At 37.0% G+C, this 16,797-nt stretch overlaps 1 protein-coding gene and 1 long non-coding RNA gene across 3 annotated transcripts in view; one reads left to right on the top strand and one right to left on the bottom strand.

Moving 5' to 3' along the window:
• LOC124388853 overlaps positions 1-16,797 on the bottom strand; it is a 59,992-nt gene that overhangs the window by 1,059 nt on the left and 42,136 nt on the right. The window contains exon 3 of the long non-coding RNA XR_006926474.1: positions 297-378. This is a non-coding gene — a long non-coding RNA (uncharacterized LOC124388853). The remainder of the gene's footprint in view (positions 1-296; positions 379-16,797) is intronic.
• The window catches only part of LOC124388851 (cadherin-10), a 45,107-nt gene continuing 43,299 nt past the window's right edge, over positions 14,990-16,797 (top strand). Inside the window, exon 1 of one of the 2 annotated variants that reach the window (XM_046853922.1) lies at positions 14,990-15,171. The gene's annotated coding sequence lies outside the window, so the exon portion shown is untranslated. Of the gene's footprint in view, positions 15,172-15,287; positions 15,492-16,797 lie in introns of those variants that run through there. The other variant, XM_046853923.1, reaches the window with a different exon arrangement.

Here is a 16,797-nt window from a genome sequence, read left to right as displayed (position 1 = left end):
AGAAGTGGTCCAAGTTCCCTCTACTAATGTATCCAACCCTATTAGACATTAAAGGGTCTCTCAAGTGAAGATTTAAACAGTTTTATCATTTTGTGCCTAAAACAATACTGTGTGTAAAATTTCATACAGTACACAGCTCTGAAAAGATCATGGTATGCTATAACTGTTATTTATATATGTTTGTTTTTTGTTTGTTATTTATTTGTTTGTTTATATATTTTTTGAATTTTTTTTCTCAGTTTAAACACAATCAGCTCCTAAGTATAACCCAGCACACACACTACAGCAATAAATACCTTTGTGTCAAATGTCAGTCATCTGATGAGGCTTTGATCATGTAATTGTGTCCTTTGTGAATATGATTGTGATGCGTAGCCACTGAGAAAAGGGGGGGAAAAAAATAATATGTTGTTATACAGAGTTGAAGATGAAGGAAGAGAGTGAGAGAGGATAAAATGTAAATTTGACCTTTCTTTAATATTCTAATCCTATCTTAGGTCAGTGGTTTATCTCCTGTCACATTTATTTGCATTCAGTAATGACCTTACTCTCAAACACCGGGAGAATACTGATAGTGGCAAGACTAATAGCTGTCAGGAGCAATAAAAAACTCATATTTAATATGACCATGTACTAGAGTTTGTAAGAATGATAATAGATCAGAAACATCTCTATAAATGAATGCAATGCGGAGTCACAGATCTGTGTATTTACAGCATGGCAATTAAAACGGGCACCCTGAAATAAAACTCTCTGTGTTAATGCATTCATAATATTTCCAAATTAGCTGTAATGACAGTCATTAAGTTCCACATTTGCTGAAAGCATCTGTTTAGATAACATATTACAATATTATTATTGTGCTGAATTAATTTATGGACCATTTCATTATTGAATTATTCTGCCATACACCCCCACACATACACCTTTGATATACTGTACGTTGATGTGAACTGCTAATGTTTTAAATATCATTTATAAATTAAATTTGGAAACAGTTAAAGCACAGCATCAAAGCTAGCACGGATTGCAGTTAAGGTGCACTGGACAGTTTGTTCTATGGTCCAAAGGGAAATAAATGAGAAGTTAATTGAAGCATAGGGAACGGCTGAATATTATCTAATTTACTCTCATTATCATCACTATCTGGGAGACCATATCTGCATTCTTTATGCAAATTGAGCTTTAGCTATTAATTTAGTGGCAGGGTTTTGAAGTAAACAACAACAGGATACCCTATGAGACAAATATTCTTAGTCATTCAAGAGTTCATCTAATCAATACAGTGATCACTGTGGTCCTTTTTTCCTCCTCGTCATGAATCATTTTTCACTTAGTCTCCTTCAAAAGTGCATTTCACACTTGTGCTTTTTCATATTGTGATGCTCAGTGTGACAGCCTTCATGAGCGACGTGTCACCACATGGCCATGTCATTTTTCTAGGTGGGTGGACCATCACATTTCCACTCTGTCACATGAAAGCAATAGAGACTGACAGACTCAATGAGGATAGATTTGTTTGTCTGTCGCTGCTGAATGATGATGAATGTCTGTCAGTCTGACCCTCTGACTGTCATCAGGCTTTGCAGAGTTCGGGTGAGCAAAGGGGTTATGGGTTACACAAGAGAGTGGCCACATAGGGCAGTGCTTTAGAGTTTAGTATGGACAAATAAAATATTTTATTATTAAAATGTCATTTAAATGCCATGTAATTGTTTTAGTAGGTTGCAGACAATTAGTCATGGATTGTGTAACATTTTTATGAATTCAGTTTAGAAAGAAAAATAATGCAGTTTAATTTGATTTTATAAACGCAGAGATAGTGTAAAACACAATCATTTGCAATTTCAGCTATTTTTAACTATATGCAATTAATAAGCCTTCACATGTTCTGCTAATAGAGTTATTATAAGATCATCATATATCTTTAGACTGAAATGTATGTACAATGGCTTAGCACTGAATTAACTCATCGCTGTTTTTTTAGAAGCCATTTTCTCCATTTAATAAAGTGAATGCTTGTATAGAATATGGATGTTTTAGTCTACCAGCCAAATAGCAAAGTATTAACACTTTGAATTGCCAATAGTAATTTTTGTAAGGAAGTGCATTAGATGATTCCCACATTGATTTTTGTTTCTTTGATAGAGTACAATTTCTTGTTTGTAATTGTGCATAGAAGCATAGTTTATGTTTCATATTCAATGATTCACAATTTATTTTTAATGACCTATAGTGAACCAGGATGAAAATATTGAAAGAGGTAACAGCACACTTGTTGTTTGTCTGTATAATGTCTGCTAAATGCTGTAAACATAGGAAAAATATGACAATATTTTATATGATAATATGATGTATATTTAAAATACATAATTTCATTTATTTATTTATATAATTTAAACAATTTTTTAATATTATAATGAATATAAACAATTAAAGGCTATGTTTTTTACATTGGTTTTCTTGCATGTAAATATTACATTCAGGAGCAAGAGCAAAATACAAACTTTTTTCACTTAAAAAAAAGGATTTTCTTGTACAACCTATTTCTTGTGTAGATTCTCATAAATGAGGACCTATACCAATAGTTTGCTTTTTGTTCAGGCTTTTTTGAGAACCTAAATCTTTCTAGTCACAGATCAGAAGAAGAAATAATGTTAAGAAAGAGCACATAGAGCTCTCTGGTATATACCAAGCAGTTATTTCCACCTCTTCACCTGTTTACCAGAAAAGTGCCTTCAGTAATGGTTCTAATATGTTTCAGTTAGTCCAGTAAGTGTGTGAGCCTCTATTCACCACATAAAACATCAAGAAACCAAGCAGATGTATTACAACCAGTTGTAACATCACTATCTCCATTACTCTGTAGAAGAAAAAAGTGCTAGTGACAGTTCTAGTAATGTTGTTCAAGCACACGCAGCAGCAGTCGGCTGAATAAATGCATTAACAGTGGCATTTTCTACATTCTCCAGCCTACACAAGGCTGTTTAAATGTTTACACTATTAGCACCAACGTCAGGTAGGTAATTTTGATGTAAACAAACATGATTAAACTTCGAAAGCCATGAGTATTGTACGTATATGTTTTTTTTTTACCCAGCCTCTGGCTTTATGGATGTATTTGGGGAGTTGAAAGGCTGCACTGGGCCTCAGGGTGACAGGGCATAAGACAAGAGAGGAAAACAGTGCAGTGCAGTGACACTGGAGCATTCATTACCGCAACAGTGCCATTGTAAGAGTTCCCTTCTCTAAACAATGCAGCACAAGCCTTCATCATTCAGCATAATTTACCCAAGAGTACCAACTTATCCATTACTAACAAGCACAAAGAGTGATTTAGCTGAACTTATTTGGCCTTGCTCCTCTTTATGCACCTCTCATAGTCTCCTATTCTGTCACAGATGTTACAGTACTTTAATGAATGTCTGAATTGTATCTCTTGAGAATGAGATGTTCTTTTCTGCGTTTAGAAAATTTTCCCTGTTTGAGGAACAAATATTGCACTAGATATGCAATGTCCCTAATGCTCCGTCAACCTACAAGTCAGGCATTGATTAACAGTTTAGTGTAGCAGCAATAAGACTGTGAGAGTATGGGCAATCAGTATGCACTCTATTTATAGCAAGAGGGTCATCAGACTTAATTGCTCTCAATGGAGACTTTATTTGGAATGTCCCCAATGTTGCTGACTCTTATCTCTCTCTCTCTCTCTCTCTCTCTCTCTCTCTCTTACACACACACACACACACACACACACACACACACCCACGCACGCACGCACGCACACACACACAGACACACACAATTTTTTATCTCCCATTTTTGCTCACTTAATTTCTCTCTCTCTCTCTCTCTCTCTCTCTCTCTCTCTCTCTCTCTCTTTCTCTCTGTCTGTCGCTCATACACACAATGTTTAATCTCCCACTTTCTTACTCCCTCGCTTTTATTATTTGTCTTATTCTTTCTTAAAGATCAACATAGCCAAAAAAAAAAAAAAAAATGAAAAATCTGACAGACTCCAGCCTGAGCAGCCTGCAGTCTGGAAATCATCTACTAATAAAAGCAGGAAAACATCTCAGCAGTCAACAGAGAGCAGGAAAGGCTGAGACTATGTCTGAGGTTTTATCAGCACTTTCAGCACTTGAGCACGGTGATCACTCATATCCTGACTTGTGATAACGCAAACAAATCTTATAATGCCCTTGTGGTGCTGCTCCTGTAATATTCTATCATCTGATCACTCGTGATAAGAGCTGCTACACTTACACATGTGGTGTTCGTAAAGCATGTCGTGAAGCATGCCGTCTTTCTCACAGTGCACATATAATCCTACTCACGTATTTATAAATACTTATTGATTACTGCTTTTGTGAATGTTGAAGTTACATTACTTTCAAGTCATTGTAAGATGTGCGGTATGAAACATCTATATTAAAGGTATGCTAGACTTAAGTAATAGAATATATGTCAGAATATAATATGAATACACATCTTAGTCACAAGCTGTTTAACCTCCTTCCATCAAGAAGGACATACAGGAACATACACACCAGAACCAGCAGGTTCAGGGACAGCTTTTTTCCATCCACCATCACCCTACTGAACTATACACTACACCGCTGAACACTGTATAAACAGTGTTTAACTTCTGTACAGTTGTATATACAATGTACATATTGCATACTTTACATTTATATACCCCACTTTTTCAACACATATTGTGCCTTACATACATCTGCAATAATATTTAATTTAAGTGTATTTATATATAACCTACATACTCTAAATCCTGACTAATATTTTACATACTGTATATGCATACATATACTTAGTGTACTTGATTATCAGATTTTTTTTACACATTTTTAATTTTTTATTACCTTAGCCTTATATCATTTTACTTGATGTACTTTTTCAAGTGTCTGCATTTTTTTTTCACTGCTATAGCCTCTATATTTATTAACGGTGCACATATATATATATATATATATATATATATATATATATATATATATATATATATATATATATATATATATAGAGAGAGAGAGAGAGAGAGAGAGAGAGAGAGAGAGAGAGAGAAAGTGAGAAAGAGATAGATAGATAGATAGATAGATAGATAGATAGATAGATAGATAGATAGATAGATAGAATATGTAAATATATGCACAGTTATTTTTATTTTATTTTTATCTTACATAATGCTAACTTTACATAAGGCTAGTAACAGTAGACATTGATTAAAATTGAACATTCTGAAGAAAAAAATTAAACACATTTCTCTTAAAGGTCAAAGAACATTTGCACAATGTTGCTATTATAGCATCACTGTTGTTATGAATAGTAAAATTAAGCTCAATTTATCTAAGAGCAAGAGAAAAAATATATCTGTCATTTCAGTGGATATTCATAAAAATACCAAAAAAGGGTTTTGCTTAAAGGTCAAAGAAAAATGTGCATACCATTGGTATTATGGTGTAATGATTGTCATTATCAAAATCTGTTATACAGCAGCTTGTAATGCTGATGTTACCAAATGATAGTGCCAAGAACAGGAGACAGACACTGCAGGGAATATTTTGGCACAGCTTACTTTTCCTCAATTTTCCAATTAACCTTACTCGGCACCATTAGGAACCACAGCATCGGCTTCTTTGGCAATTTTATGAAGTTTCTATGGAGCCCCATACCAATGAGTGAAAGAATTGCTCTAAGGAATGTTTGTGGACACCTGATCATCATGCATATATGTGCTAGTTGAACATCTAAAGTTATATTTAGTTTTTATTTTGTTACATTTTTTGATAGAGCATTATACTAGATTTTAAAGTATGGGATTAGAGGGGCAAGGCACTAATGTTGAGGCAGGAGGCATTCTGACAGATGGTGTGTATATGTATTATTTATAAATTTGTTATAAATGTGAAATAAGTGGAGCATTTGATGTGGCTTTTGGTGGTAGGTTGATCTGAAGGAGGCTTATCTGGGTTCAAGCCCCACCACTGTCAATCTGGCACTGTTAGGCCATTTAGCAGGGCCCTTTATGATCCATGGAAACCATATCATGGATAAGTTTATGTTTAAAACCATGACAATTTCTTTTTTCTTCTTCTTCTTCTTCTTCTTCTTCTTCTTCTTCTTCTTCTTCTTCTTCCTCTAATACTTCTTCTTTTTCTAATACTTCTTCTTCTTCATTAAATTAGTTAACATAGCAGTAATATGAATTCTTTGCATTTGTACTGGAACCATGCTTCATAATGGTTTTAAATGAAAATGATTTAAGTGTTTGTATTCGATTCCACATGTGCCTAGGTACAGTAAATACACTTTTTAAAGATCAAGCATTTTTCAGTACTTTACAAAAAAAAAATCAGGCACAATTTGCAATCCTCTTTCTTGCCACTGTGATGCAAAAACTATATAAAAAATATATAAACAGCAAATTTGTTACATCTATATTCAATATCTTTAGCACATTTACTGTAATGGGCAGGGAAGCAACTCAAACATTACTGCCTTCAGTGATATAATTGATGTTGTTTATATATATATATATATATATATATATATATATATATATATATATATATAAACAACATCAATTATATCACTGAAGGCAGAATCTGCCTAATGTTTGAGTTGCTTCCCTGCCCATTACAGTAAATGTGCTAAAGATATTGAATATAGATGTAACAAATTTGCTGTTATTAATAAAAATGTTTCATATTTCCAGGTATATTTATTCCTTTTGTCAATGCATTGTGCTGTGTCATAAACTAACATGTCTTAATCTTGCATTCTTTTCCGCATCACTTGTTCTCGAATAGCATGAGAGAGAGAGAGAGAGAGAGAGAGAGAGAGAGAGAGAGAGAGAGAGAGAGAGAGCACGAATGCTACAGTACAGTTCAAGACTTAATGATTTGGTTTGTCTGTGCATGACAAGGTGCAAGAAAAGAAAAGAAATGACAGTAGTGAGAGCAGAGATTTGGTGGTTGAGTAAGGCTGCACAGGCTTGTCACTGCATAAAGACAGGAAGGCACACGCACGCACACGCACGCACACACACACACACACACACACACAAAAACATGCACATGCACACAGAAAGAGAAAGAGAGAGAGAGAGAGAGAGAGAGAGAGAGAGAGAGAGAGAGAGAGAGAGAGATACACACAGAAAACTAATTTCATCAAGCAAAACAAAGACAACATTGCATGTGTACTAAATCATTATAATGATATATGATATAATATGCACTTAAATAAAATATGCACTTACATAATCTTTCTATTGTAGCACAACTAAGCCTTTGCAATAATTAAAACTTTGGAATCAGTCAAGAGAAAATTGTATCATCATATTCATCATTGAGTTGTAATTCTCAGATAAATACTCATACATGTTGTGTTTCCTCCACAAAGGCTAAAAGTTGAAAAGGACCAACACACTTTCTTGCAAATCTTTTCCGCTTTTGAAGCTTAGTCCAAGGATTTGAAATGATGCAGAGCATGTTTGTGTGTGTGTGTGTGTGTGTGTGTGTGTGTGTGTGTGTGTGTGTGTGTGTGGAGACTCTTTAACCTTTTGGCATTACATATCATTACTCATCATTTTTACAATTAGCTTTCATAAAGATGAAATGCAGATGGGAGTAATAAACTTTCTTTGTGTGTGTGTGTGTGTGTGTGTGTGTGTGTGTGTGTGTGTGTGAAAGAGGAAGGGGTAGGTGTGATAAATGCTTTCCCTATGATCTTCCATGATATGCATTAATCTTCTGCTTGGACACATGTGAGCTTTGTTTGCCATGCAGTAGCTCATGTTTTAATATGTTTGTTTGGTGATGAATTCTAGTTTGTATTTTTAGAACGCTGTTTAGTCTAGTGGAACAGAAACCCCAGCTCAACATTGCCCCCCTTTGGTACTATTTAACATGATGCTATTACTTAAATACAAGCTGTCTTACTTGTGCGCACACACACACACACACACACACACACACACACACACACACACACACACACACACACACACACACACACACAAACACACACAGACACACACACACATGCCCACTTCCACAAATGCACAAAAGAATCAATCCAGTGGCAGATACAAAATGCACTCTGACATACACACACACTCAAATCTGGGATGTAAATTATAGTACACACCCAGGTAAAGAGAATTCACACAGCAACAAACAATCTACCTGAGTAATTATATATTATAATTATATATGTAATGAGGTGGTGTAGACATTGAGAACATTTCCAAACAGATTAAAACTGCAATACACTCTAGCATCTGACAACGGATTGCCAACATTTCATGTATAGTGCTTGTTTAGAATTTTCAAGCACATACAGCATAATCCGTTAGATATTTTGAAGAAATAAAAGAGAAATAAAAGTAAATGAACCTGATTTAATGCAAATCTTTATGCATTTCTGTCTCTAGCTTTACATTTTGTACATTTCTGAACAAATTGTGTCATGGATTCTATTTCATTCCAAACTCCTTGTTTTTTCTACATCAATCAAAAGCCACAAGCTCATGTCTTGTTTTCTGTTGCTCTCTCTGCCTAAGCCACTTATTTTTTTCTGTCTTGTGTTAGCTTATTAATAAATTTGTCTATGTATTCCAGCTGTTGTTTCACTCTGTCGATCTTTATTGTTCATGTGTTACTTTAATTCCAATACTTATACTTAACTGGCGTAACAAGGCACAATGTAGATCATTGCTTTCAGCCTTATGTTTCTAATAGATTCATGTAACTTGTAAAATATGTACTGCTCATGTACAGTATAGTCAAGAATCACCATCATAGAGCTTATGTCTCGGATTTTATCAACACACAAGTCATAACTTTTCAGCACTTGAGCTTGTATGTTATCACTCAGATGCTGACTTGATAAGGTAAAATAATCTTTTAAATCCTAGCAGTGCTGCTCCTGTAAAGCACATGATCATGTCTGTCACTTGATTCTTAACAATGGTGTTTACTAAATCTATACAAGATTTTTCTAATAGCTGCTATTACCAAGCAATAACACTAGATTGCCAATCTTGATCTTTATTAGATCTAACAAGTCAAGTTACAGTATTTAATTTCTTGACACTACCTTGACTTGCTGTGTTTTAGAACATAATGACATTGATTTTCACAGCCCACATTAGTTATGATAATGCTTCATCATGTGGTATAATGATAAAGACAAATAAGAAAAGCAAATCTATGACAAAACAAAGCTTAAAATATAAGGACTAAGAAATATGGTTTCATAGGACACACTTATGTAGGTTTTCATAATTAAAAATGCATAAATAACTATATGCAGATTAAAATAAAACCCATGTTTTAATAAAACACACTGCCATTATCATAGATAATTTTCCAATCACAAATATACAAATGTCTCCAGTTTTGTGCACTCTGACCCTGAAAGGACCAGAGGACTCATAAGAGTATCCATAAGAGGACACTGAGTGTCTGCTTATTGGCAGGAAACTATTTTTTATATGGACTGTAGCAGACAAACAGCTGGTCCGACTTTCTCCACATGGCAGTTCTGTGGACGTATGTGCCCAGTGCTCTCACCGGGCACACCCGGTTAAGCTTCTCCTGGTCAGAGGCCTGAAAAGGAGGAGGATAGAATGCCTGGTGCATGACTGGTTGCGGGACGACCGAGGTCACCTTGGGAACATACCCTGGTGTGAGGTAGAGAAAGGCACTGGCCATGCCTGGAGAAAACTCCAGAAGAATGGAAAGGGCTTGAAGATCCCCAACCCTCTTCAATGAGAAGATGCTCAGCAAGCAGAGCAGTATAAGCCACAATAGTGAACACATAACCTTTAGGGTGGAAGGAGAACCAGAAGGGACAGTGCGATGTCTTTTGAGTCACAAACAAATCCACTTGTGCTCTGTAAAATATTCCTCATATTCCTCCATTCCCCGGGCCTCGGCCCCCTGTCTCAGAAGCGTGTCTTTTTCTTGATTTAACTGCCCTTGGATATATAGTGCTCTCAGTGAGAGCAAGCAGCTTTCCTTGGGCCCACAGGAGGATCTGTTGTGCCAGCTTGTTAAATAGGCGAGAGTGCAGACCGCCCTGGTGGTTGATGTAGTAGACCGCAGATGTGTTGTCCGTATGGACCAGCACATGATGTTCCCTTAGGTCTGAGAGGAAATACTTTAATGCTAGAAGTATTGTCTAAGGCCTGTAAGGCTCACCGTGTGACCTGAGCCGTCTCTGAGCCACCACTGAGTCGCATGTTTAGGAGGCCAAGTAGCACCACATTGGATGCAGCTGTCATCAGACCCAGCAGTCTTTAAAACTGCTCTGATCAAATTAATATCAACCAGTCGTCGATACAATTCAGTATGCAGATGCCCTGGTGTCTCAGCGGAGCCAGAGCCGCATCCACACACTTTATGAAGATGTGGGGTAAAAGTGCAAGGCCAAACGGAAGGACCCGATATTTGTAAGCTTTGGCCCCGAAAGCGAACCCTAGGAACTTCCTGTTTGAAGGAAGGATGGATACGTGAAAATAAGCGTCCTTTAGATCTATCTAACCCTGCAGCACTGCAATGGTGGGCAGGCAGCCAGCGGCTTCACCTGCTGCTAGGTAAGCCTTGCCAACCAAGGCCAGGGAAGTCCAAAGGGGCTTGGTGGGCAGCGCCGGGGACTTGAGGGATGCCGGGGAGAGATAGCCAGCCAGCATCTCTCTTTAACCCGGGGGCATCGTCCCATAACCGCACTACTACATTAGTGAAGAGAAACATTTGGACTGAAGAGGAATATGGCCTGGACACCTCATTGTGCAGGTCCAGGAAAAAGGGCAGACCCCGGCCAGAGCCAGTAACGTAGGTTGCAAAATATGCTCATCCAGCTTGCTAAGTGGACGTTGTTTCTGCTTCTTGAATGGGGCCAAGCCATATCTAGCTTGGCGACAGAACAAGTAACTACCTCCAGGAGCTCTTCAAAATGGACTGGCTGAGATGGGGTGTCAGCAGATTCACCAACATCCATCCCACCCCCTCTTCAGCAGAAGAGAGGTGAAGCGGCGCTCTTCCCACAAGAAAACACTGAAAGGTGTGCTTCTGAACCCTGGGAGAGATCGCTGGATCTGCAGGTGAGGCAGAAGAAAGGGGCAGGCCTAACTCCACACCCTCTGCCAGATCCGACTGCAAGCACCATGAACTCAGTCGCCGCTTCGCCTTGGCGGAAGTGGGGCCAGAACCACGAGGAGCGTGGAGCATCTGCATGGGCATGTGGCAGCAATGAGAGCAGCCAGCTCCCTTGAGTGCCGACTGTGCATGCTCCATTCCCAAACAAGTGACACACAAACTCTGTGTTTCCCCCATGATAAAGCAGGGGGAAGGATTGCTTGCCATCCATTCTTAATTTTTTTTTACTGCACCTTACATTTTGTAGAACAGACTCACACACACACAGAGAGCCTAGTACCGTCTCCACCGCTTGTGTTTTTTAGCTTCCTGGTCATGACGTCACTGCTCTTTAGTTGGGCAGAATACACACGTTATTTAGATTGTGGTCAATCGGAAGCTTTCCCAAAGCGTTGTTGACGCAGCTCGAGTTCCTGAAAGGGAACTTAATTATACTTTTAATTGAGGTCTGAGAAAATATGCACAGAATTGTTAATTATAGTGTAATCATTGTCATTATCCAAACCTGTTATACAGTTTGATGTAATGCTTGATGTTTCTATTGAGTGCAAAAAAAATAGGAGACATTGGCTTGGCATATTTATCTGATCACTATTTCTACTTTTTCCAATTAACAAATTAATGTGGTCGCATAAACAACATTATAGGTGACAGTTATAATGACACCTTATTTAAGTGCCATGTAACTCAATGAAAATCATCAAAAGGTTAAAAACAAATGACTGTAAGAAATAAGGGTACATAATAATGTTTCAATAACACATTCATTAGGAAATTATGTAACAAAGTTACATAATTAACAATTTTGGGGAATATTAAAAATACTTACAATAAAACACATTAAAAGTAGCACGTTTTAGGGAATGTTATGTTAATTTATGTTTGTCAACTGGAATTTAGTTGGCGGGGAAGCCTGACATCTTCCATGGTTGCCAACAGTTTGGGGTACATAGTTTGTGTATTGAGTTTATTAAAACAAGTGTGTTTTCCAGAAATGACTTCAAGTAGAACTATTAATTAGAATTTAAGCTAAGAACCCTTGATAATTCAATGTAAGTGTGCTTGCTTCTCACATAATCTAAAGCTGAAGGAGTCTTACATGCATGAACTCAATTATACTCCCTGCATGCATATTACACACTGGTTATAAAAATTAGACGTTTGGAGTAGGGGTGTAGAAACGCCACCTCACAGCTGAATGGTTCTAGGTTTGATCCTCAGGTTACTGCTTATGTGACATTTTGCATGAACTTCCAATTCTAATGTGAGTTTCTCTCAGTTTTCTTGTTTCTTCAACTCTCTAAAAACATACACTGTTTATGCCAAGCCACCCATTGTTGTAAATCTGAATATTTACGTGTGTACGTGTTTGTGCATTGTGCCTATGGATATACTTGCGAATTAGGATGATTTTCTGCCTCCAAACTCTGGATCTTCTATAATGCTGATCAGTAATAATTGGATACTGAGAATAAATGAAGATATGCTTTATTGTGGTGTGTTTAATGTCCCTTAAAAGACAAATATCTGTTTTTTTACCATATGCAATCAATAATGATATTTGATTTCAACATATTAGGATTAAGCTGAAGGCTACTATTGAAACAGTTTCTCATTCTAAGTATGTTTAAATTCAGTTACTTATTCTTAACTTTTCCTATGTGACAAGATAGTGAGGAGGAAAACATAATGGTTAATGTGAATTATGGTATGCCTTCAAGGCTTTTCAGAAACAATCTTATTCACCTCATACAGGTCTGAGCATTTGTCCAACTCAATCTCTGATTCTATTATCCAAGAATTCCACAGGTATTTCTAATTTGGACTTAATATTGCATGAGGTAAGGAGGCAAAAATGTACATAAATGTAATAATACTAAAAGAAAAATCAGGTCCATGATAGCAGAGGTTTGGTATTAGACATCTTGGAAGAACACTGTCTATTATGTTGATTGAAATTACTATCCTATAACCACTCTGAACCTCCTTCTGAGTACAAAGTTCTCTGGTTTGACATATATCTAATCATTTTTAAAGTTTTTTAAACACACACACACAACCACATATAGTATCAGCTGCAGTGAAAATTCTCAAATGTAATTAACTTAGAAGCAGCGTTTCAAACAGACATGCCCTGACTGTACAAACATGCCTGATGTCATAATTAATAATGTATGTACACCATGTAGGCTTGTGTGCTGTGTATGATTTTAATAGTAAGAAAAATTGTAGAGAGAAACACACACACACACACACACACACACACACACACACACACACACACGGTGTAGGTGCTTAGAGCAGGGAGAGGCTGAGTGAGAGTGTGAGCCTTGGAGGAAGGTGTGGCTGGTGGTTCTCTGACACACACACACACACACACACACACACACACACACACACACACACACCTAAAACAGTATAAGCTATAATAGGCAAAGATTTGCCACAACACAAAGCCCAAGGCAAAGTTAATTACACTCTGAAATTTCAGTGAGGGATCATCTCTCACTCATCAGTTCATTCTTATCTGTAAATATGTTAATTTAGCTGGATACATTCCAGATCAGCAAAAAAAAAAAAACCTGATTCTATGACTAAAAAAGTTCAGGGCAAGCAGCCACCACTGGAGTAATTTTTATCCTTTTTTTCTGCTAATAAAATATTCATAGAAACCCATGTGCTTCAAAGTATCTTTACTAGATAGGTTATCAGGCCTGTGGTACTTTTACACAAATCATCATATGAAAGGCTTCTATCACTTCCTTTTGCTAGATATCTTTTCCAAGCTTACTCGTGTTCCTCTAATCTCTCTTAATCGTTATTGCAACATTTAACTCACACCAAAAGCCCTAAATGGCTTGTTTCCAGTTTAAATATAAATGTTGCAGCATGTTCTGTCGTGTGAGTGTTGACTGTCATATATCCATTCACTGAGTTAAGGGTGGACACTTAATGTTAGACCTGAACTGAATTTTTGAAAGCTGTCCTTCAAGATACCCTCAACTCCTGACAAACAAGAAGAAAAAGTCAGCAGCAGTCTCTTGCCATTCTCTCCTGCTTCTGCTTTACATCTTATGGTCTTTTTCTCCTTCATCCCGCTGTCGTTAGCACTGGATTAGTTCAGGCCTGGATTGCTTTAGACATCAAGCATCAGCGACTCGATCCATCATGAAATGTCTTTTTGCAATGGATCATTACTGCCATCTATTGCTTGAGCTTTCCTTTGTCTCTTTCACCTCTCGTATAGACTGTCCCTCTTTCTCTCTTCATCTCTCTCTCTTTCCCTATTGCTCTCTATATTTCGTTCCCTTTTTCTCTTTGGCTGTGTCCATCCTAACCTCCCAGTGATGGCCTTTATGTATCCTTTCACTCCCACTGTGCTCTGTGGCAAGCTAAGTCAAAGCCACAGCTCCAGGGGACTAAAGGCTCTCCTAACCCCTCCTCGTTCTTCATTTTTTTTTTTCTTTCTTCCTGTCGTTTTTACTGGGGACTTCTGAGTGGCAGCCAATCATGTGCTGAGTCCTTTCTCCTTCACTCTCTCTCCCTGACAGCAACAGACACAGAGAGAGAAAGAGAGAGAAAGATAAAAAAGAATGCAAATGTAGATGGAAATTATGAAAAAAACAAACAGAATAAGCATAAAAGTAGAAAAAAATTCCAACCAGAATCACATGCATTTGAAAAAGAAGCAAGTAGCACAGAGCGAAACACATTTGAAAGAGAAGACAGCATGTCAGTGTGCAAATACACACACTCTCTCTCTCTCTCTCATTCTCCCTCCACTCTCTCCCTCTCTCTTTTACACACACAGTCCCTTTCACACTCACACACCCTGGCTCCCATCCACGCTTCTCCACACGCAGCCTGCACTCTAGCTTGCCATGTAAGTGCAGAAAAGGTGACAGAGCAGGCAGTGCTTCGGTTTGCTAAAGAGGGACCGGGTAGCATGACTACTAACGCGTAGATCAGCAACGAAGCATGAACACTGAAGGTAAAACCTCTCTCACTCTCACTCTCAGCCTTGCTCAGCCTCCCTCTCTGCCTCTCTCTCTCTCTCTCTCTCTCTCTCTCTCTGTCTTTCTCTCCTTTTCCCTCTCTCTCACTCTCTCTCAGTCCCTTTCTCTTAGACAGATGAAAGGAGCGCACTGAAAGAGTGCAGTCATGTACGTAATTTCTCTTGCTGAATCTAAAGGTTATTATTGAGACATGTGCTTTTCACCACATGATTTACTCTGCTGCTGTGGACGTATCTCACTGTAAGCTAAATCTGTGAATAAAGTTTTCCAGAGAAGGATTCAAAGAGGCAAGAATGTAAGTGGATGGTTTATTCTTTCCTTTTGTGGGATGTTAAAGAAGGATTTTGAGGTGAAAAAAATTCAATGTAATGGTCATATAATATATATGAATCATACTTTTGGGCATCAGTTGTCATTTAGAGCTATAGAGTCACTTTTTTGGGGTGGAATTGCTTCGTACTCGTGCTGTCTCCTGTGTGGAGTTCAGAATGCTTGGATAAGGCTAGGAGAATCATGTTCGGTTGTTTATATATTGTCTATATAAATGAATCCAGTGCACTTATTGCACAGATAGTCTGCATAGAGAGATGCTTTTTGATTGTTTTTTCCTGATATTTATTCATAATGAAATACTGTAAAACACTGGATCATCAAAGACAGCCAAGAATAGAGGTGAATGCAAATTCTTGCTGTGAAAGTATTTGATATTTATTTTTAATTCAGCCAAATCTTTAAATAGTCTGTCGTGGACTGATAAGAGGAATTATGCGTGCTTTGATAATGTTCTCTAGGAATCATTGTTATAGGAATTCTCCAATTACACAAATGCTTTTGCATGACTCCACTAAGCCGCTTATTGCTGTGAACTGTCATCTGTCCACTCTTGTACTGCCTAAACCACAGATCACATCATGAATTGTTTGTCTTTAAAAATAAAAATTAATAAAATATCTATCTATCTATCTATCTATCTATCTATCTATCTATCTATCTATCTATCTATCTATCTATCTATCTATCTATCTATCTATCTATCTATACAGCTGCAAGACAATATATATTGTAACACAAATTAACAACATTCACACACACAATACTAAACAGAATGTGTCAAACAATGACTCAAGGGACAAAACTGTATAAAAACAATAAGTATATATATATATCTCTTCCATCTGAATGTATTTCATTATGCTGATTTCAAGATGATAATCTGTGCGACAATTTTATTATAAAACTGTTCAAAATGATGATTTTTGAAGAAAGTTTTTTTTTCAAGCACCTTATGCATGTTTGTTGTCTTTGCCAAATTAAAAAAATCTATGAATGTGCAAAACTAATGACAGTTTTGACAGACAACTAATGAAAGTCTACTTGTATTGTCAGAGCAAAATCAAATGAGCAGGGAGCTTTTAACAACAGAAGAAATTTGAATCTACACAGGAATGGATATTGGATTTTTATGAAATGTGTAGCAGATTTCAACACTTTGACAAGTATTCAATTTTACAGTAAGAAACAAAAAAATCAAAGTTCATTTGTGCGTGTGTTTTTTTTTTATATCTGTCCATGTAGGATTACAAACTTTTTGCCTGTTGATT

The sequence above is a fragment of the Silurus meridionalis genome, chromosome 7, assembly GCF_014805685.1.
Source record: "Silurus meridionalis isolate SWU-2019-XX chromosome 7, ASM1480568v1, whole genome shotgun sequence".
Taxonomy (NCBI): Eukaryota; Metazoa; Chordata; class Actinopteri; order Siluriformes; family Siluridae; genus Silurus; species Silurus meridionalis.
Note: the sequence above shows the minus strand (reverse complement) of the source record. Positions and strands in the feature narration are given on the sequence as shown.